Source organism: Myotis yumanensis, unplaced genomic scaffold (assembly GCF_028538775.1).
Source record: "Myotis yumanensis isolate MYYU_CA2020_CCGP unplaced genomic scaffold, mMyoYum1.0.hap1 SCAF_1, whole genome shotgun sequence".
NCBI classification, from domain to species: Eukaryota; Metazoa; Chordata; class Mammalia; order Chiroptera; family Vespertilionidae; genus Myotis; species Myotis yumanensis.
This window is the reverse complement of record NW_027223752.1, coordinates 152,611,899-152,633,355: the sequence shown is the minus strand read 5'-3', so window position 1 is coordinate 152,633,355 and position 21,457 is coordinate 152,611,899. Positions and strand designations below refer to the sequence as shown.

General features: G+C 39.4%; 1 protein-coding gene across 5 annotated transcripts in view; it reads right to left on the bottom strand.

Annotated features, from left to right (window-relative positions):
- Positions 1 to 16,151, bottom strand: part of TET2 (tet methylcytosine dioxygenase 2) — a 123,567-nt gene extending 107,416 nt beyond the window's left edge. For all 5 annotated transcript variants that reach the window (XM_070433241.1, XM_070433244.1, XM_070433245.1 and 2 more), the window contains exon 1: positions 16,001 to 16,151. The gene's annotated coding sequence lies outside the window, so the exon portion shown is untranslated. The remainder of the gene's footprint in view (positions 1 to 16,000) is intronic.
- Positions 16,152 to 21,457: the final 5,306 nt, after the last annotated feature.

Genomic DNA, 21,457 nt, shown 5'->3' with positions numbered 1-21,457 from the left:
ATGCAGGTATGTGGTAACATTATGAGAGACGGTTAAGCTGCCATAGCTTCTAAAAGGGTCTGAGTCAGCTTGGTTATGAAAGAGGGTGAGACTCTTAAGAGCTTCATCACCTCCAGCCCTTGGATACTAAAGCACTTACTCACTCATCCCAGTTCAATGCTACTATTTTAAGTTCAAATTAGAAAGCTTCTTTCGGGTGGTAATGATAGCTTAAAATAAACAATGTGGGATGTTGGGGGAAAGCCTCCTTTAAGCACGTCCCATGCTTCTCCCTTCCATCCCCAGTCAAGTTTCACTACAATCAGTGCTTCCTTATTCTGTATCAGTATTCATGATCTAGGCCATTAAACAGTTTATGAGCTGCAGACCACTCCTTCCCCACCTCCCTCCATTGTTACATGACTGCTGTTCAGAATTCTGGAACAGTGTGTATGAACATTAGAGCCATGTGCTTGACCACATCGGAAGACGTCAGGATGACCTGGAACTTCTATGCAAGAGGGAGCACCCTGGCGCCAATCTTAACATCACCAAGACAGCTGTTTGTTTTCATGTCTGAGCTCCTATTCAATTCCTCAGCCATCTTCTAAAAGAACTGTATAATAGCAGTCAATACAAAGAACCCTGAGGATTTTGTACAACGTCATGATATTTGAAAAAATGCATGACATCAGTATACTTTCATTTTATAGTCACTGACAGAGACTTTGACTACAGCTTATTTAATTAACTATTTCTACTAAGAACTCATGTATCAAAAAAGTCCAGAATACAAACACATACAATCAGCAGTAATTGAAAAAGGATAAACAGCCTAAAACAGTGGTTCTCAACCTTCTGGCCCTTTAAATACAGTTCCTCATGTTGTGACCCAACCATAAAATTATTTTCGTTGCTACTTCATAACTGTAATGTTGCTACTGTTATGAATCGTAATGTAAATATCTGCTATGCAGGATGGTCTTAGGCGACCTCTGTGAAAGGGTCGTTTGACCGCCAAAGGGGTCGCGACCCACAGGTTGAGAACCACTGGCCTACAACATCCACGTTGCATCTTATATGTATATTTCGAATTCATTCTACACTTGATATTTTATAATACAGAAACAATTCCCACTAAGTTTAATCTTTATAAGGATAGTCCATCCATTGAATAAATCAATTTTTATTGCATGTTTGCCACTTCAAGTGAAACTATAGTCAAATGAAAGTGATATTTAAAACCATTTCTTAGAAATGTGTTAACTTAATCGTCTTTGTCAAATTCTGACTACTTTTGGCTTATAACCACATTTAACTTATTATCCAACAAAGGTATAAGAAGAAGAAAAAATATTAATGTTCCAATATAGGATAGATGATTTTTGTGAAAGCAAGAGGGTTCAGACATAGCCTTGCTTAGGGTAGAAAAGAATACTCATAAGAAATCTCTCACAGACTTTGACTATTTGTGCCTAGGGTGATTAAGATAAATGTCATCTTTCCAGCAAAATAATGAAAAGCAAGCAAATAAAACAAGCCAATGAAAGGAATCTTTTTAAGTCTATAATCTATTTCCAACATATCTTAATTCAATGTATCAGAAGAATACAGTATCTTATAACTGATAAACACTAAATAAGTCATATTTTTTTTCAAATCCATAAGGAATCTTTACTCAGCAACAGAAATTAAAAATGTCCGTCCTCCAGATATATGCAAGAAAATGAAACTAGACCACCAACTTACACCATACACAAAAATAAACTCAAAATGGATAAAGGACTTAAATGTACGACAGGAAACCATAAAAATTCTAGAAGAATACAAAGGCAACAAAATCTCAGACTTATGCCAAAACAATTTCTTCACTGATACAGCTCCTAGGGCAGTTGAAACTAAAGAGAAACTGAACAAATGGGACTACATCAAAATAAAAAGCTTCTGCACAGCAAAAGAAACCATCAACAAAACAACAAGAAAACCCACCTCTTGGGAAAACATATTTGCCAACGTCATATCTGATAAGGGCTTAATCTCCAAAATTTATAGGGAACTCATACAACTTAACAAAAAGAAGATAAACAATCCAATCAAAAAATGGGCAAAGGATCTAAATAGACACCTTTCAAAAGAGGACATTCAGAAAGCCAAGAGACATATGAAAACATGCTCAAAGTCACTAATCATCCGAGAGATGCAAATCAAAACAACAATGAGGTACCATCTCACACCTGTCAGAATGGCCATCATCAACAAATCAACAAACGACAAGTGCTGGAGAGGATGTGGAGAAAAAGGAACACTTGTGCACTGCTGGTGGGAATGCAGACTGGTGCAGCCACTATGGAAGGCAGTATGGAGGTTCCTCAAAAAATTGGAAATGGAACTCCCATTTGACCCTGTGATCCCACTACTAGGAATATATCCCAAGAAACCAGAAACACCTATCAGAAAGGATATATGTAACCAGATGTTCATAGCAGCACAATTCACCATAGCTAAGATCTGGAAACAGCCTAAGTGCCCATCAGTAGATGAATGGATTAGAAAACTGTGGTACATCTACACGATGGAATACTATGCTGCTGTTAAAAAGAAGAAACTCCTACCATTTGCAACATCATGGATGGAACTGGAGAGCATTATGCTAAGTGAAACAAGCCAGTCAATGAAGGAAAAATACCACATGATCTCACTCATTCATGGATAATAAAGACCATTACAAACTTTTGAACAATAATAGATACAGAGGCAGAGCTGCCTCAAACTGATTGTCAAACTGCAGTGGGAAGGCCAGAGAGAGTTGGGGGGCAGGAGGGAGGGGAGTAAGAGATCAACCGAAGGACTTGTATGCATGCATATAAGCATAACTAATGGACATAAGACACTGGGGGGTAAGGGAGGGTAGGGGTTTGTCAAGGGCGGGGGGGAAAAAAAGGACACTTATGTAATACCCTTTGTAATACTTTAAGCGAAAAATAAAAAAAATAAAAAAAAAATGTCCGTCCTTAGATTTCATTGTGTAGTTAAATGGTTCTTTTGGTAATTTCTTTCAAAAGAGAACACACTCTGATGTTAAATAGTTAAATTTATTTAAAGAAATATAATATTTAAAGTTGATTTCTAAGCCTCATATGTGAATTATAGATTTGGACAAATAATCTCTAAATTATTACAGATCTAAATTTCTCTTATACCAAACACTACTTAAAACAAAATAAATGTGTTGCTTGGTTGATCTCTTAGAAAAAAAGAACTTTCATTTCTAAAAGTTGAATTCACTTCCTTTATAGTATCACTTTTCAAAGATTCTGATCTTTCCTCTTTTGAGAAAGGCAGTATAATTTTAAAAATGTATATATTCTGACAGGGTCATGAACCAAAGGTGTCTAGGTTGGGAATCGCCCATCCAATAACCAGTTTTTCTACCAAAGCCCCTTAATATAGAGTTGATTTTCTTTTTTAACTCCTGCAGCCAGCTATGCCAAACTTGGCTCTGACAGGGTCATGAAAGAAGAGTTCAACTAAGCCAACTCTTTCCTCAACTACAGTTTATTTTTCAATGATTTAATTTGAATTCTTTGTTAGGCAAGAAGGGTTCTATTTGTGGATAATCAATTATGACACCCATCTAATATGCCATATAAATAGAACTCAAAATTTTCTCATATTTTAAATATTCCAACCAGTCACCTTATAATGTACAATGAAAAGTACCAGGAAACATATACCAGATACACAGGATTAGACATTTAAATTCTTGGTGTTTTTTAACTCAAGACTTTCCTTTTATCGATAGACATAAATGAAAAACTCCTAAAATTAATCTAAGGAAAGAAAAAACAATTCCCTAAGTATGGATACCTAAATAAATAAATAAATAAATAAATAAACAATAAATAAATAAATAAATCTTTTTTAAACTCCAAGTCTTGATGTGAAATTAAAAATGGAGGGGGTTTGGGGGAGATGTGGTGATGAGGAATTGAAAAAGGGGAAGGGAGGGGGAAAGGTGGGCGGAGGGTGATCAAATGATCCTTTCCTTGCGTGTTCTGTGGTCAGAGTGTCTAGCTCAGCAAGTCAGATTATGAATTTTCTTGCATCTGAAGATGCTTACAAATATGAAAGTACACTTTTTAGAGAAGGCTTTGTGAGACTGGGCAGCAGGCAAGTTCACACAGTCACAGAGGCACCGTAATTGCAACCAGAACTAAGGCACAATCTGCCCACATTTTCCAAAATCACAAAAAAGTATGGCATAGCTGGCTACAGGAGTTAAAAAAAAAAAGAAAAAGATCAGTCTTTGAGGCTTTGGTAGAAAAACTGGTTATTGGATGGGTGAATCCTGATGGAGACACCTTGATCTTTGGTTCATGACCCTGTCAGAGCCAGACAAGGGCTCCCAGACTATGAATCAAACTGTTTGACTCCTCTGCCCACAGAGACACAAAGCCCTGTACTCTCTCAGCTGTTACATAAGAGCCTCTGGAATTCTAGGATGGTGTTTGTAAATAGCGCTGCCATGCTCTGCGCACCCACGTGTCAATGCTGATGTGACCGCATGTAATCAGAAGGCGAGAAAAAAAATATCAACCAGCTCCAAAGAGAAACCTCTCATTTCTCACTCTAATTTTATGAACTACCAGACCCTTTATTTGCAGAAATGATTTCTTGTTCTGTTATGAAGTATGCACTAAAACAAACAAAAAGCTAATAATTATCCCAACCAATTAGGGAGAGTCTAAAAGCAATCCTTCTCATGCAAAAATCATGAAAGTTTATAAAATTGCTGAATGTTATAGCCAGTGGCAAATATAAAAATTCTATAACTTCAAAGTGAGAGACTTCAAACAAAAATGGAAGAAGTGCTGACAGAACAAACAGATTTAAAAGGTAAATTATAGGAACAAGACTGTCTATTAGGGTGTGATATCATTGCATTATTTTCAGGTTCTGGTGCTTTACTGTGGAAGCAGCACAACTAATAATTAAGGCAATTTTAATGGGCGCCCTCGTTTCTTAATGCAGACGGGAAAAACACGAGGAAAATAACTCACAGATAGATCATGTTGTACGCTCTGCTCACTATCATTATTTAAGCCCATTTCCTTCTATATTGCAAGACAAAAATCAAATATATACCAATTTGAGGAAACTATAATAAAAAAAACCATCTTGAGAGTTGAGTGAATAGTCCCCATTAAAGTACTATATAAAGTATAGTATAATCTGGACATAGAAACTAGATTTAATATTCTATCAAGAAATTAAGTGACTTGATAAGGCAGGTTATAGCAACAGCTAATTAGACATGACAACAGTAATTAAAGTTATCATTACTTTGCTGCATCCACGAAACTATGACATTCTCTAAGTTATAAAAGTAGCAAATAAAAATATCAATACTATATATGGCATACCTGAATGGGAGATCTCTTGTGTCTGTGCCTGATCACAGATGATTCTGCTTTCTAATGAGAGCAGTCCACGGGCAAAAATTTACAGCCATATGGTTTTCTTTTGAATATATTGTGTTATAGAATCGTAAGAAGCCAGAACAAGTGGAATCGGGAAACTAAGACACGACAGCTAAACAGCAGTTTGCAGCCACCTAGTAAATCCTAGAGTAAATGGTCTGCGCCCTTGCTGGTTTGGCTCAGTGGACAGAGCGTTGGCCTGCAGACTGAAGGGTACAGGGTTCGATTCTGGTCGGGGGCACATGCCTGGGTTGCGGGCTCAATCCCCAATCAGGTGGGAGGCAGTCAATCAATGATTCTCTCTCATCATTGGTGTTTCTATCTCTCTCTCTCCCCCTTCCTCTCTGAAATCAATATATATATATATATATATGAAGAGTAAATGGTTTGCACTGCTTCCCAACCAGAGGGTAAATAGCTTAAATCTCTGTACTCAGAGAGACAGATAACAGAAATACAATTAAGTGCCATTTGACAACTATACCCAAACACAGACAAATAAAAAGACTAAATATCATCGTGGTACATCAGCATAAAGCTGATGAATATTCTATTAATCCACCCTTAAGACCTCCCCTAAACACCCGAAATGAAAGTCCAAATAGACACTTCCTCCAGGGAGCAAGCCTGTACTATTCCCTTCCTCCTCATCTTCCCCCACAGGCACGTGTCCCCTAACCTCTAAGGCACCCCATGAAACTTGCAACCAGGGAAGCAATGGACAGCAGCAGCTCATCTCGGGCTAACCCTCTGAACTTACCTCCAAGGCCCCCTATTCTCGGACTTCCCTGTGCGCCAAAGCAGCCCAGCCTAAATATATTTTTTGCTGTGGTCAATAAATTCTTGCTTTTTTACACTTTGTTTCTTGATCGAAATCTTTTCTTCAAGAAGACAAGAACCGAGGTCTCCTCCTCTCACCGGTAACAATTGTATCTTCTGTAGTAATTATTTATAAAGCATAAAGCCAGATATATACACAACAAATCAAAATATTCCATTTTCTATATATCTAATTTGTTTTAAAAAATTATAATTTTAGAAGTGTATTTAAAAAGCAAGATGGAATACCACACTCAAAGCCAGCGAACTCCTTGTTGAATATTGTGGAGATACTTGTATAAAAACTTATTGTCAGCCCAGCTATGTGTGGCTTGGCGGCTGAGCGACGACCCAAGAACCAAAGATCACCAGTTCAATTCTCTCTCATCACTGATGTTTCTATTTCTCTCTCCTCCTCCTTTCCTCTCTGAAAAAATAAAAATATGTTTTTTTAAAAAAAAAAAAAACACCTATTGCCAGCTGAGGTTGTTCACAAAATGTTAAAAGAAACAAGAATGGGTAAATACAAGTAAGCTGTTCATTTCTCCCATAAGGAGAACCAGACCTATATTCTACCTACTGCTTCCCATAATAATCAGTATGTCAACTTCTTGATGGGTTAGAGGTTCTAACATGAGTGTCTACGCCTGTCACGAATATATAACAAACCTACAAGTAAGTGTCATAATCATACCCTTAAAAAAGTCAAATTCTGGGTCTTTTCCACAGCCCTTCCTTGAAAAAGTAATGATCACAGCAGTTGTACGAAGCCAAGACATTTCCTTGAGTAGAATAACAAGCATGCACTATTAAAGCGCGATGCTTCCCTATCAGTGAATCTCCCCCACCTCAGTTATCACTCATGGCCCCAAGCTATGGGACCCAATTGGTAGCAATCCAACATTCTCATCAGAAAAAGGGAGATAAGCATTGCTCAACAAGAAGAATGTCTGGTATCTAGAATTACAGAAAGTTAGAAATTCAAATAAACCAACCCCGTGTCCTAATTTCATAGGCACTAGTCCTAAAAATTTGCACTCATTTTAGCATTAATAAATCTGTAATAATAATAAATAATTCGCAAAAAAAGTCTGAAAAATTGTTGGTGTTTGTAAAGACTATGGCCACATGTAGCAAACCATGGAGAGCATCAACATTCTGACCCTAACTTTTTTTTAAAATATATTTTTATTGATTTCAGAGAGGAAGGAAGAGGGAGAAAAGCAACAATGAGATATAGAAAATCAGCATAACCAGTGGACACAGACACTGGGGCAGTGGGGGCTTGTCTGGGGTGGGAATGGCTAAGGGGAGGGGGTCAACTGGGGAAAAAGGAGACATGCAAAACTTTAGACAATAAAAAAAAAAAAGAAAGAAACATCAATGAGAGAATCATTGAATGGCTGCCTCCTGCACGCCCCCTACTGGGGATCGAGTAGGCAATGTAGGCAAGTGCCCTGACCAGAAATCAAACCTTAACCTCCTGGTTCATAGGTCGCAGATACTCAATCACTGAGCCAGGATGGTTGGCCTGACCCTAACTTTTTCTTACTTTGTCTTGACATCACAAAGACTGCTGCAGAGCAATTTCTTTCTCAACCCTATTTTACATCTATAATGTACTACAGTATCACTACACAGAAACAAAATTCTTTGCTTAAACAAATAAAACATTTTGTCATTTTAATTTAAAAAGTGGATAGATGATAGTAAGTGGAGATATAAACAGTTAAGATCAAAATTTAGAAGTCAGCTCTATGTATCTTCCAGTGCCCTTCTGTTTTCGCATAGACAAGAAATGTTAATGCAAAAAAAAAAAAAAATCATCGCCCTAACTGGTTTGGCTCAGTGGATAGAGCGTCGGCCTGTGGACTAAGAGGTCCCAGGTTCGGTTCTGGTCAAGGGCATGTACCTTGGTTGCGGGTACATCCCCAGTGGGGGTGTGCAGGAGGCGGCTGATCGATGTTTCTCATTAATGTTTCTGACTCTCTATCCCTCTCTCTTCCTCTCTGTAAAAAAATCAATAAAATATATTTTTTAAAAAACAAACCAAAAAAATCAACTAGGATTTGTCCTTGTTTCTAGATTACACTACACACTTGGCAGCAGTATAAAGAATGGCAATTTTGCCCTAGCTGGTTTGGCTCAGTGGATAGAGTGTTGGCCTATGGAGTGAAGGGTCCCGGGTTTGATTCCTGGTCAGGGCACATGCCCAGGTTGTGGGTTCAATCCCCAGTGTGGGGCATATAGGAGGCAGCTGATCAATGATTCTCTATCATCATTGATGTTTCTCTAACTCTCACTCTCTCTCACTTCCTCTCTGAAATCAATCAATAAATCTATATACAGTGAGGCTTTGACTTATGAGTTTAATTCGTTTCGAGACCGAGCTCGTTAAGGAGCTCCTCTGTCAACTTAATGCAAAAAATCGGCCGAGAGACAGCTGGTGTCTCAAAAAACTCGTTAGTCGGGACACTCGTAAGTCAAGGCTCCACTGTGTATGTGTGTGTGTGTGTGTGTGTGTGTGTGTGTGTGTGTATTTTAAAAGAATGGCAACTTTTATAGACATTTCTTTCAACATTTGGATTACATCCCCTGAATTAATTGGAAAATTCCTAAGTAATTGAATATATTTGAGAAAGGTTCTTGCAATTATATATTAAGCCCTGTTCCCCTAGTCACCTAACCTATCACCTGTCAAATGAATCATCTCAGGGAAATCCTAAAGGCTCCTATTTGCCACTAAACATAATGGTAAACTTTTGTGTAATTAGGTATCCTTCTCATCCATGAGAGAAAGGCAACTACTTAGAGCTGACCAGCATCCTATTTCTAGAATAATATGCTTAGCCTCATATAGTTACATTCAAACTACCTACATTTCTTTGCATGAGACATGAGATACTTTCTGAAAGCCACATATCTTGTCAATGGTATGCATTTATATACTTTATTGATATCATTAAAATAAAGTTCACTTTTAAAGTGGACAATACAGTTTTTTAGAGTTGTGCGATCAATACTATCTAGTTATAGAACACTTCATCACCCCTAAAAGAAACCCCATATTGATTAGCAGTCAGTCCTCCTTTCCCCTATTCCAAGCCCCTAGCAACGACTGATCTACCTTTGCTCTCTTTAAATTTGCCTATTTTGGATATTTCATATCAGTGGAATCATACTATATGTGGCCTTTTCTTACTTCTTTCAAGGTTCACCTATGTTATGGCATATATCAGTAGTCCATTCCTTTTTATTGCTCAATAATATCCCATTGTGTGAATATACTAGAGTTTATGTATTTATGAGTTGATGGGCAATAATTTTGATAATTATTAATATCGCTGTTACGAATATTCAAATAGAAGTTTTTGCACAGACAACTGTATGCATTTTAAGTCTTCTTTTATGACTTCCCCTATGTAGCCTACATTATAGCTACACTTTTATTATTAATAATAATGAGGTAGTACTGCACCATGAATACAAAACTGAGTTCTAGAGACAGGCTGCCTAAAATAAAATCTTAGCTAAGCCATCTACTGGCTGTACGAACTTGGGCAAGTTATTTAACCTAATTGTGCTTCAATTTTCTCACCTGGGACGGGGATGATACTAACACCTATCTCTACATTTGTGATGAGACTCAAATAATATAATATCATAAATCAGTAACACAATTTAAAATATTTTGAACACAAAGACATTTTATGCAAAAAAAATTTTCAGCAAACAAACATATTCTGAGGCACATTTTGATAAGGCATGGTAGCACAATCTGATGGAACAGATCTGTGTTAAACTTTTCCTGTTTCAAAACGAGTTTAAAAACATCTGACCATGTGGTAAAATGGTATAGAATTAACATACACATACACACATGTACAAGTTAAAGCTGGGGAAATCTGAATAAGATTGGGAGACTATATCAATGTCAGTATCCGGGTAGTGATATTATAGTACAGTTTTGCAAAATGTTATCACTGGGAGAAATTAAAGCGGAAAGCACATGCCCAATTAGTATTATTCCATACAATTCCATATGAATCTACAAATATCTCAATAAAAAATGCAAGTAAGAATATGTAATCCCAATATTAATTTACTAAAAGTCATTAAACTCTATGCAGACAGTGGATGAATTTTATGAGACAATCGCCATAACCTTTAGAAGTTATAGTTAGACGGTTTGGCTCAGTGGATAGAGCGTCGGCCTGCAGACTGAAAGGTCCCAGGTTCGATTCCGGTCAAGGGCATGTAGCTGGGTTGCGGGCACCTCCCCAGTGGGAGATGTGCAGGAGGCAGCTGATCGATGTTTCTCTCTCATCGATGTTTCTAACTCTCTATCTCTCTCCCTTCCTCTCTGTAAAATAATCAATAAAATATATTTTTAAAAGAAAAGAAGTTATAGTTAGGGAAAAAGCACCATCATTTACTACCATTATCACCATTACACATTTTCTAATTAAATAATTAATTATTTTTTGCTAGTTCTATGTCATTCATTAAATTTTCCCCCCAGTATTTATTGAGATGCAATAGATATATAACATTGTGTAAGTTTAAGGTGTACACTATAATGATTTGACATATATATTAGAGGCTGGATGCATGAAATTCATGCAAGGGGCTCAGCCCTCGCAGCCCGGCTGCCGCACAGCCTCTTGGCCGTGTGGCCCTGCGTCCCCACCCACTGGTCGTTCCAGAAGGTCATTCCACCAACCGGTCTAATTAGCATATTAGCTCTTTATTATATAGGACATATATATGAAAATGATTACCACAATAAAGTTAGTTAATATATCCATCACCTCACAGTTACAATTTGTGTGCACGTGTATGGTGAGAACTTTTTAAGATCTCTCTTGGCAAGTTTTAAATATGCAATACTGTATTGTTAACTACAGTGGGGCCTTGACTTACGAGTTTAATTCATTCCGAGACCGAGTTCGTTAAGGAGCTCATTAGGAAGCTCATTAACTCAAATCACTCTATCAACTCAATGCAAAAAAATAGGCCGAGAGACAGCTGGTACCTCAAAAAACTCGTTAGTCGGGACACTCGTAAGTCAAGGCCCCACTGTATAGTGGCCATGCTATACATTACATCCCAGAACCTATTCATCTTACAAATAGAAGTTTGTGCTCTTTGACCACCTTTATACCACTCCCCACTCCCCTCCCATTCATTAAATCTTGACTGAGTAGGATACCACTAGGTTCTATTAGGAAATAAAAAGACACAGAAGTCAGATCTAATACTCTATCTCAATAGATACAAATCTAATTTAAAAGAAACACCTATAGTATTTTTAGTGAAGCAGCCAGTTCATTGTATTTCCTAACCTTTCCTTCAAAAATACTTCATCCCAATTTATTCATCTCTTAATTGAATTTTCAGATTATTTTGAGCTTAATTTCAAGTCAGTTTGAGTAACAACCCTTAGTAAGTATAAGATACTGAGTTCTAAATTCTTAGGACTGCAGATAAGTTAATATCACTGAATTTATTTTTAAACAAAATATTGAAAACCCTTCTACTATCTATTTCTACTTCTTAAAGCCTGGCACATTTAACTGAATTTCATGACAAGTAGAGAAAGCATACATCAAAGCTGATAAAAAAAATTTCTATTTTGGAATAGGCAACCAAAATTCAGTTTATTGAGAAACTATTTTAAGTCAGTGATTTTCAGCAATGTACAATGTAGGATCAGAATAATGCTAGACATTAAGTACATAGATACAATTATGTTTGGCTTGCAGTTACAATGATTCAAGTGCTCACTTCACCCTCTCCCCTTCTGGAAGTCTTCTCTCCTACAATACACCAAACCAACAAAGGTACTGGATAACCTCCTGAAACAATGTCACAGTATTCACTGAGCTTCTGCAGTGAGTCAAAATAGAAATGGGAGCTATAGACCAAGGAAATACTGTATATTTGGCAAAAGCATTTGTGGTTGTGTTCTTCAACAAAGTTTCCAAGATAACCACCAGCTCTACTTGGCAACCTGAGTCTCCCACAGTTAAGACTCCCATTATAAAGTTGGCGTGTGAGATAGTTTCCTGCTACTGGCTTTGGTGCCATTACTACTCTTAAGAACTAATGTGCAATGGTGGTATAATAGTTGAGAAAAATGTTATTTTGATGAGCCAACCAACCAACCCACCCTGTCTGCTATCCAGAGTTTTAGCCTGTCCTCCTGATAGGAAACAATTACAGTACAACAATCTATATGGTTGTTTATAAAACAAAGAAAACTCCCTCTAGTAATTTGAGATGCTAGGTAAGACGATTAAATTCTACTCATCAGCAACAGCTGAACTTGTAGTAGAAACAATTAGAGCATAAAAAAGCAGAACTAATATTTCTAAGTATTGGCCATTCTAGAATGTCAAACATCTATAGCTTTTGAAGACATTTCATTTCAAGGTAATTTCATAAGAACGCATAAGAATTTACCAACTTGGATTTGGGGCAGGAAGCAAAATAGAGTTCCTGCCTAAGGTGTGTCTGTGAATGAATCATAAGAAGGGCTTTGTAATGAGGTCAGCAAGTTAGGAAATACATTTCAATGGTGACATTTGGCTCACAACATTGTGTATGGGTGGAGCCTTGGAAAGATTGATAGAGAAATTCTAACTTCAGCAAGTGAAACCAAAACATTAACTCCAGTTTTTATTACCTAATACAAGTCCAGAGCCCAAACAGGACTTTGGAAGTCTGTCACAACAAGTCCTCGGCAGGTGCATTTCACTTGTTCAGGAAGTGATGTTGACCTGCCTGTGTCTAGGGCTAGGCCCTTGTGCCACTGCATCAGAATCAGAGCAATCCCTCTGGCTCCTGGCACAGATCAGCACAATGCCAGATCTAATGAAAGCGTTGAGTTTGGTAAATGTGTGAATTTAAACAAAGCAAGGAACATCCCTCATTCTGAGGTAATTTCTCATTAACCATTAGTTCAGTAAAAAGAATTATTGCAATATTGTAGTTTAAGAAAAACTATCTATCTTGTGCTTGTCTGCTATCACTTCCCTAAAATTCAATTACCCAAGACAGTTCTAGCTATGAAATTTTTGATCCAGGTGGTACTAACTCTCACAAACAAGATAAATGAAAAACTGAGATTATGCTTTTTATTATGTATTTTTCATACTGATTCAAGTAATTTGTCTTTTCTAATAAATGAAAAGGTGGTACTTGTGTTCAGATTGTGAATTATATGCACATCTCCTTATAATCACTGAAGCTCTCATAAGACATTAATTAGCAGCTATTTTCAGCATGCAAATAAGATTCATAAAATAACAAAAAAAGTCTAAATTTGATAATAAAAAAAAAAAGCCTTCGTGGTCATAATCAAAATTATTAACCAAAATTAGGTAGTGTTATTCATCAATGTGAGTGGAAAATACTATATCTGTTATTATTTGAATAGCTTGAAAACAGTATAAACCACAACATTTGAAGAAAAGTCCCCCAAAAGTAGTTAGATGCTAGTCTGATAGCAAAGGAAATTATTTATTTTTAATTCTGAATTGCTGAAATAATTAACCATAGTTTACTCAGCAAACAGTAAGCATTTATGCTAAATTCCTGTCCTTTTCTTTAATGTTTTATGAGAAATACCTAGCCGAATGAGCTATTTCTGTTCCACGGAGATGAGTAATACTTCTCCCTTGTTCATGTGAAATAACCTCTAGTATCAGTGATGAAAGTACACTTAACTGCTTTTTCAGAGATCCAAATATAGAGTTATAAAGTGAACTACTGAGGACAAATGGTTTTAGAAATCTTATTTATGGAGTAATGTCTACTACTATTGTGCTTTTTCTTCTGTCCATCTTTTAATCATATACATGTCTTATAAACTTAAGCTTGACTTTCCAATCCTTCACCAACACCTCTCTACTTAATGACACTAAGAAGATCAATATTTACTATGTTGAGTTTTATATTCTATTTCAAACTTTATTATGAAACACACATACAAACATGTAATAAAAGACTATAACTCCCCACCAGTATTTCAAAGTGTCCATTACAATGCAAATAATGTTTTCATTAGTCAGGTAACAATATTCACAACCTTAAACCAAATGTAATCCATATCTTCTTCCTTACACATCTCAACTTCCCCTAAGGTACAACCTGACTCTTACCATAGCTCATCTGTGGATGATTATTTTTGGATTTGGACCTGGCATCATTAACCCTGATTGAAGAGGGAAAATTACACTATGTGATTTGAGATTTTACATTCATATATGTATCCAACTCCCTAGACAAGCCAATGTAAAAATATGTCACTAAATTTTAAGCCAACAACTGCAAAATAATGACTCTCCTTTCAGCTCCTGCACACTAGATGAAGAGGTTGGGAATCAGCTCCATGCAATTAAAAGTCTGTCATGACGGCAACTGCCTGCTCATAACGAACCTTGCCGGGAGTCTAGCCAGGCCACCCTTTTACGTTGCCATAGGTAGAAAACTCTCCATAGAAACTCTGTTAGCTTCATCACACCAGACAAGCAGCCCCAGTGAAAAGATTCAAGATCCGACTCCTGTGTGTGTGTGTGTGTGTGTGTGTGTGTGTGTGTGGAGGAGGAGGAGGAAGAAGAGGAGGGGGCGGGGGGAGAGAAAAGCCCATATAGAAAGGTAGAGAGATAAAAGACCCAAGAACAGAGAGCAGCCCAGAGAAAAAGAGAAATTTGGACGGGACTGTTAAAAAAAAAAAAAATCTGCTCTCTACTTCTCCGTTTCTTTGCTGGGATTGGGTTTCGTTTCTTTAGGCGCCCCTGACCTTGCCGTCTTCCAGCTCTGCGCTCCCCCTCCCGGCCGCCCCCTCCCCGGGCCTGCGCCTGCCTTTGTGTCTGCCTGTCACTTACCGGGGAGCCCGGCGCAGCGGAGTCGGGAGGAGCACAAAGCCAGGGCACAGAGCTGCACACGAATTCTCTTACACACATGCCCCGGGTGCAGGGCACAGCCCCTCGCGGAGCTGGTGTGCCCGGAGAAAGTGGGTCCTGGTCTTGCTGGGGGTACCACAGAAACTATTCTCTCCTCTCTCACTCGGCGCCACTCACAGATCGCGCGGACTTCAGGGGGGAAAACAACACCCCGCTTAGCGCACTCCAGTTTCACTCCCTGTGACATTCGCCCGTACGCCCCCCCACCCAAAAGGGCACACGGGGTAGAAGAGGCGAATGCAAACCCAGACCCAGACCCGGACCCGGAGCGACAGCCGATAAAAGGGTCGAAAACCCCCGTCCGTGTTCTTCCCGGGGTGGATCGGGATAGACCGGAGGCTCCTCGGACTTACCCGCGGGAAGGGGGGTGGGAGGACTAGAAGGAAAGGTAGTGGCCCCCAAAGCTGAACTCTTTGAGAAAGGAAAGCCAAGAAAAAGCACTTTCCCGGGGCTAAAAGGCCGGGGAAGCGGCTGCTCGGAGTCACAAAGGTAACTTTTCCGGGTCCCGAGCGGCCCGGCCAGGGCAGGAGAGAGGCGAGGACACAGAACTATAGGTTTAAAGGGGCTGGAGGGGAATTAAAACTATATTTGTCAGCCATGTTGAAGAGGCTCCAGTAATTTGTGAAGCTTCCCTCTTCCCTCTTGGTATTTGCGGGTGACACTGCGGGGCTGGCGCCCCCGGCCCCGGGAGCCCGAGAGAAAGCGAAGGGGGGAGGGCAGGGGGGGTTCGCGGCAAAAGGCAAGCGCTCTGACCTCGTTCTCGGCGCGCAGCCCCGGAGCCAGGCAGCAGTCGCGGTCGGGTCTCCTTTCTAACAAATCCTAAAGGGCAGCCATCTTGCTTCCTTCTGCTCCACTACGAAAGCAGCCTAGCCTCCGCATCAATATTCATAAGGCAGTTTGACGTCTGTTCTCATCACTCGGCGGGGCTGGCGTCTCGGGGCGGCCGCGCCGAGGGGGCGGACGTGACTCGCATGCCAGCCGGGCCTGGGCGCGCGGCGCTCGCGGGGAGGCGGCGGCCGCCCAGCTCTCCTCCTCCGCCGCCGCTCCAGCGCCGCCGCCGGCCTCCTCCTCCTCCTCCTCCTCCTCCTCCTCCTCCTCCCCTTCCCCCCCTGCCCGGATTCCGCCTCCTCGGCCCGGCCTCCGCCGCCGCCCTGGGGCCCGCTGCCCCGGCTCCCAAGCAGTCACCCCCGAGCCGGGGCGCACGCACCGAGGCCGCGGCACCCGGGGCTGGAGACTGGGGCGCGCGGTCCTGGCCGGGTGACCCTCGCGCGGTGCAGCGAGCGGAGCGGGGGGAGCAGGGCGCGGGGGAAGGTCCAGCCCCCGGGAGCCGAGGCCAGACCCGGGGCACCCAGGGACCCGGGGACGCGTCTCCACCCCGAGTGCAGGCGCGGGGCCGGCGCGCAGGGGGAGGCGGCGTGGGTGCCTGGCCCGAGGATGCGAGACCTCAGGTTAACCTTTTAAACTTTTGGTTGTTACCTCGCTCCACCACCCCCTGAGAAGTGTCTGTGCCCCCCACGGCCCCACGCGCGCCCACCTCCGCCCCGCACCCCCGCTCCGTCCCCGGCGCTCACCTCCTTGCGAGCATCAGAGCACACGCTCCGCGCTCGCCCACCTCATCCCGCAAAGGCCCGCACCCCCGTCCCCTGGTGGGTGCTGGGGCCACCGCCTCTCCCTGGTTTGGGCATCCTCTCTCCGCTGTCACTTGAATCTCGCCCAGCAGAACCCCTCCCCAGTGTCGCCGAGGTCATGCCCTTCTCGCACTCGGGGCCTGTAGGTTTAAAGACTCGACAAATTGGGAAACTGGCGGAGTCCCGCTACTCCCCGCCCGGCCCACCTTCTGTTTACTTTGCCACGTGGGCTGGGAAGGACCGGGATTCTCCCAGATCCAAGAGGAATTTCTCAGTGACTCTACATCTCGCTAGATTCAGTCGTAAGAAATAAGCCTGTACCTTCGAACGCTTACGTCTTCTCCCATAAAAGCCTCTATTGTAAAAAAAACAAAATTTCCATCCGTATAGTTAAGTAACAAGAAATCGACCCATAAAGGACAAAATTCCGAATGACAGGCGCTCGATTTTCCCTGACGTTCCGGACTGGATAACTACGCCTGTCCATTGAAAGTTTTTCTTTTCCGTTGCCAAGTAGTTTTACTTCTCTTTTTCATGTTCCTTTTTCTAATCATAATTTTTACTTAAAAAGGAGATAAAAAACAAAGCCCATATGAATGATATCGAATAGTTTTTGAGATTTGCCCTCTGTCTTACAGAAATTCTCGCGTTTCTGACATTCAAGTTTTAAATACATATTTTGGGCACATCATTTATAGGATCGCTACATTGTGACCCTCTTAAATCAACACAGGTTATTTCGCGTATCCCGTGTGTGTGTGTGTGTGTGTGTGTGTGTGTGTGTGTGTGAAGTTTCTTTACAGGTAGTCTTTTGCTAATTTTATGAAATCGGAATATTTTCTCTTTTAGAAAAAAAAGTTTAAAAAGGGAACTCTTTTCTATGTGTCACGTTGTTACTAAGAAGAATGTTTAAAGTGTGTTGTAGTGAAACATTGTTTATTCCATTTTGAGACAAAAGTTGACTCAGATTTCTGATTTTGCATAGGCGCAGCAAAATCGTTCATATTCTCTGAAGCATTTCATTCTGTGAAAATGAATTTCCATCTTTTTTAACTGTACACTAATGTGCCATCGAAGTCTTGGCAATTGCTAATGGACTTGAAGCTGTTTGGGAGATTTCTTGGATTTGTTTTTCAAGTCCAAAGAGTAAAATTTTCCAAAGATTATGATATACATTTATGCAGTATACAGTACAGAATTGTTAAAAAAAAAAAAAAGTGTGGGTTTGGGAGCTCAATAGATCTAGTGAATCTTGCCTCTATCGCTTACTAAATGTGTGACCTTGAGCATGGTACTTTCCATAACTCTCTGTGTATCAGTTTTCTCACCTGCTACACACCCTCTAAAACAACAAGGTTGTTGTGAGGATTAAATAAAACACTAGGGTGGGAAGAGATTAACTAAAGAATTTGTATGCATATTTGCATAACCCATGGACAGAGACAATAGCATGGTGAAGGCCTGGGGCGGGTGTGGGCTAGAAGGGGTCAATGGGGAAAAAGGGGGTACATCTGTAATACTTTCAACAATAAAGATTAAAAAATAAACTTAAATCGTAAGTGCCCAGGTAGTTATTCCTATTAGCAATCATAAGCCTTCTACTTCTCGGAGTTTTTCTTGATTGACTAGAAATATATAGGGTTTTCCAAAAAAATTTACAGACTTTGAATAATTATGAAGGCAATGTTTATTAAAATACATTTCATTTTCAAAATTGAGCAATCAGCTGTTAAATTGTGCATACATTTTTGGGGGGGAGGACACCTGTATAATGTCTTCTTACATTGAATAACATGTGGCAAGTATTATATTCACATGGATCTCATATAAACACCTGCATATTCCCTTAGTTACTTATATGCTGATTGGAAAATGATCCTTAAGGTCACCTCCTTCTCATTTCATCTTTTGAATCTCTCTCTCTGCATTGTAACAGGTGGCTCTGGCCTATCTGGAATCATACTTGGCTTGCAGTTGGTTTTGCAACAGGCCCTAAACATTTTCTCCCCAACCTCTTTCTCTGCACCCCCACCCCACCTTTAAACACATGGCATTTTTTTTTTAATTTAAAAGAAAATACATTACTTCTCTAGGCTATTGTGACTTTGAACAGCAAAAAGGAAGCAAAATTCTGAAGGTCTCCAAGTGTAAAATATTTTAGTGAGATTTTTTGTATTGTTGATTTTTAAAAATCACCTGTTTCTTAGTTGCTATTTCTGGGAAAGAAAAGACATTGTGCATATAATCAGTTATTTACTGGACATTAATGCACACATGTATGGGTAATTCGGAGCCAGCTTTTCTTCATTGTGTGCTTTCTTGAGATTCCCCCTTTAAGTGTAGATCATCTATTTTAAAAAGATAATTTGCTGTTTTAACAACAGTCAATTGTTACGAAATTCCTTCTCATTTTCCCCTCAGAATAGAAATAGCAGCACTGCTCCCACCTAGAGAAATCATTGCTTCTTTCACAGAGGAAAAAAAAAATGAACAGGACTGGTTCCAGGACATGCTATTCTGTGTTAGAAAATTGACTTGACTGGCCCGGGCACCTGCTTGCCTAACTCAGTTGCTCAGTCTCTAAGCCTCTTAGGGTAGAGGCAGCTTCCTGTCTCTAAAGAACTGTCCACTAAAGAACTGACCAACAGCAGCTTGCTTTACAATGCAGATTTCTTATATTGTACTAACAACAACAACAACAAAAACAATAGATGAGTCTTCATTTCCTCCCCACATGCAGAAGAGGAAGTTTTCTTTGAGGAGTGGATTTTCTCTTTAACCAGGAGAACTGGTGGTACCTACTGCTTTGGAAGGATTCTAGTGCCTTAACAAAAGCATTAAATCCTGGCCTGTGGTGTCCCATCTCTGAAAACGTATTTCTGAAGTACGACATGACACAGACTCCTGCATGTCGAAGAGACAATTGACCTTCAAAAGCACAGCAGTCATTGCCGTGAGGAGCTTTCCTGTTTCCTTTGTCTGGTGACATTACTGTACACCATGCAGAGGGACATGTTTAATGTAGGCAGAAGGCTAATTTTAAAAACCTCTAATAGATGGAATATTTAGATGTAACATTTTAACTTATTGATACAAATTATTATTAATTTTTTTTAAAAAAACTTTTTAATCTAGAGCCAGGGGTCATAATATTAGGAAGGTTTTGATAGATTCTCTTTTCTTAATATGATTTTTACTTACTTTTCCTCAGACCTTTTTTCAAATTGTTGATTTTTCGTTCTGTAATTTGGAAATTTTAAAGAAACAGGTATAAATGACATAATTCTAAGTTATTCAAATCAAGAGTTACTTAACGTGTGTGCTGGTTTAATAGGGGCAAAATGAAATGTCCGATGAAACCCAAATGTTAATGCTGTTAAAATAGTGCCAAAGTCCATTATAAGAAGAATATTAGGATCATTTGTGGGAAAAACGTCATGGAAATAAATGATGTGTTGGAAACATGTTGCTAATATCAATTTCTTTTCCTCTCATAAATCCTGACTTCACAATCCAGTAACTACTTTTCTTATTCTCATCCAAATTTGGTAACTCACTTAATATCCACTTTCTTTTGAGAGAATAATTTTTCAACTTTAATAATGAATTTCAATAAAGAATAAGTTTTAACTGTTAGCAGTTACCTCAGTACCATTTTACATTTATTGAGGGTTTTATATTTTCTGTAACATTTTTGTACATTAATGTTTTTATGGTAAGATGCACAGCATTATGTTTAATATTCAAAATCGTATACATATTCAAGATGGCATTTGATTTAATTCCTATCTTATGAAAATGGAAAGTGAGGTTAAGTGACTTTCTCAAGGTCATACAACCTATAAATAGAGACACACCTCTCAAACCCAAGTTTTGTAAGTTCAAGATCAGGCCTTTTTCATGATAACAAAACAAACCTCATATCTTTTCCTGATCATCTTCCTCTAAGTTTTTCTCCCTATTGTTAGTTCTGACTGATATAGAAATCTTCCCTTCAACACTCAGAATAATTTTCCATTATTCTTTGTTACAAAACAAAACAAAAATCCAACAACTCAGCACTTCGATTTCCTTATTTTTATTTGTTTTTTTATATTATTTTTAGTACTTAGTACTTCTAAGCTAATCTAGTACTATTTATTAAATAGTGGCTCTGCACCAAGTATTGGGATAATAGCTTTAAACTTTTTTCTTTGAACTTAATGCTTATCATAACCAAATAAGGTAGGTAATATCTTGTTCAGAATTAAGAGTTGAGTAACTTGGTTGAGAAAAAGAGCTTAAACCAAGGTCTATCTAGGTTTGTCTTTTTCCCCCCCTTTTTTTTATTGCTTAAAGTATTACAAAGAGTATTACATATGTCTCCTTCTTTTCCCCCCCTTGACATTTACCCGGCCTCCCCTACCCCCCAGTGTCTTATGTCCATTGGTTATGCTTATATGCATGCATACAAGTCCTTCGGTTGATCTCTTACCCCCCTAAAGCTCACGTCCTTGCAAGCTACACTATGCTATCTCCTTACTTTAGTAGATATACTTATCTATGTGTAGGTCATGATAAGTTTTTCACACAACTATTTGTT